The sequence below is a fragment of the Mastomys coucha genome, unplaced genomic scaffold (assembly GCF_008632895.1).
Source record: "Mastomys coucha isolate ucsf_1 unplaced genomic scaffold, UCSF_Mcou_1 pScaffold6, whole genome shotgun sequence".
NCBI lineage: Eukaryota > Metazoa > Chordata > Mammalia > Rodentia > Muridae > Mastomys > Mastomys coucha.
In genome coordinates this window covers 114,147,555-114,149,720 of record NW_022196912.1, presented here as the reverse complement: position 1 = coordinate 114,149,720, position 2,166 = coordinate 114,147,555, and the positions used below count along the sequence as shown (strand labels likewise).

The 2,166-nt window shown below is 43.8% G+C and overlaps 1 pseudogene; it reads left to right on the top strand.

The window, feature by feature from the left end:
- The first annotated feature begins 354 nt into the window (after positions 1-354).
- LOC116081097 overlaps positions 355-2,166 on the top strand; it is a 4,007-nt pseudogene continuing 2,195 nt past the window's right edge.

The window sequence follows — 2,166 nt, the reverse complement described above, 5'->3', positions numbered from 1 at the left end:
GGGTGGAGGGATGCTTTTGAAAATGGAACTGATTGAAGGCATTCTGCTCAAACTATCATTGAGATTCTCTGGGTAGAGGCAATTTCAGTCGATAAGAACCATTGTCTCCGCACTCCAGCTCAGGGAATGCAGTAAGGCATCCTTGAAACTTTCAACGAGAAGCTGTCTGTCTGACAGGAGTTTTGAGCTCTGTATGGGCAACTCCCTTCCCTCTCCTCCCCTCCCCTTCACGAAGCAGAGGAACAAGTTAAATAAATGAAATGGGAAGTGTTTGGGATCAAAGAAAAATAGGCCGTTGTAACTTGATATCTCCCCCCTCAATAGCTCCACATTTGAGAAGGATCTTTGACTACAATGTACAATGACATTCTCATGAAAAGTAATTTTAAAGAATTCTTCTCCTCTGTGAAACTGATTAGAGATGTTTATTGGAGACAAAAGGCATTAGGCCCTCTTTTTCACTGATGGGACTGAATTAGAAATGAAAATGAACAGAAGTGTTACGATTTTCCAAAAAAAGTGAGGACTGGTGGTTCCCAGAATAACTCAGGAGACCTGTGAGAAGTGAGGTGAGAAGGAGGGAGGAAAAGAGAACACACACACACATACACACATACACACACACACATACACACACATAAACATTTGTTCACACACACTAGTGCACACACATACACACACATATGCATACAGACACACACACACACACACACGAATGGCATGCTCTCCTGGAATGGTTTCCAGGAGAAGGCATTCATTAAAAATGACCCTTAGGCCAGGCAGTGGTGGCTCATGCCTTTAATCCCAGCACTTCGGAGGCAGAGGCAGGCAGATTTCTTGAGTTCGAGGCCAGTCTAGTCTACAGAGTGAGTTCCAGGACAGCCAGGGCTATACAGAGAAACCCTGGCTCGAAAAACAAAAACCAAAACCAAAACAAAAACAAAACAAACAAACAAACAAACAAAGACCTTTTCGTCTATTCAGAATCTGAGAGTCAGAGAGGATCAGAGAAGCAGTAGACCCTGGACTGACCATGTAGTTCAGTTTGCAGAACATTGCCTCCTTGCTTAGCATGTGCACATCCTTGGCTTGAACCTTACTATCTCATAAAACAAGGTGTGGTGGTCACACATTGTAATCCTAGAGCTCCAGGAGATAGGAACAGGAGGATAGGGAGTTCAAAGTCATCCTTGACTACATAAGGAATTTAAGGCCAGCCGAGGTTACGTTAGTCCCTGCCTGGAACAAAAAAGGATCAACAGTTCTTTTAGAATTTGAAGCAGTTGCAGGAGACAGACAACTGCTTGAAATTCATCTAGTGCAGTGGTTCTCAACTTTCCTAATGCTGTGGCCTTTTATTATAGTTCCTCACACTGTGGTGACCCACCCCCCCCGACATAACACTATGTTTGTTGCTACTTTATAACTATAATTGTTATCAATTATAATGTAAATATCTGCTATGTAGGACATCTGATATGTGACTCCTGTGAAAGGCTTGTTGAGAGACACTGATCTAGATTCCAGGGGGCGAGGGGGCTAGGAATTGGGAGTCCCTCCTTAACAGCCGTCTTGGCTTCCAAAGTCTTCTGATGGGTCCCACTGAAGGGCTGAAGGACGTAATTCTCAAAGCCTGGACCCTGTCTTATTCATCTTTTTGCTTCTCTTGCCAAGGACCACACCTGGCAGGTGACAGGTATGTAGGAAATGTTTGTTAAAAGACTGGATGGTTGGTTGGACACAGCTGCTCTCAGATCTGCTTCTATGATGCTGGAAAATACTGTAAGAAAGCCTACACCAGCAAAAGCAGGAACTTTCACCCGGAGCTCCTCTTAGTCTCATGAACTTCAGTTAAACGACTAATTAAAATCACATTTAGGAATCTTGTTTTCAGAGCACGTATTAAAAGAAGCAGTGAAGGTGGCTGGTTCAGTGGGCACAGTGGCAACTGGGGAAGAGGCAGGGTTATAAGGGAATAGCACCATGGCTACAAAGTAGCCTGATGCTTTAACGGCACAGTCAAATTACCCTTTTATTGACACTGAGTACCTACTATGAGCCAAGGTTTTTCTAGTCCTTTTATGGGCTATACTTTAAAATTTGTGGTGGTTTGAATATGCTTGGCCCATGGGAAGTGGCACTATTTGGAGGTGTGGCCTTGTTGGA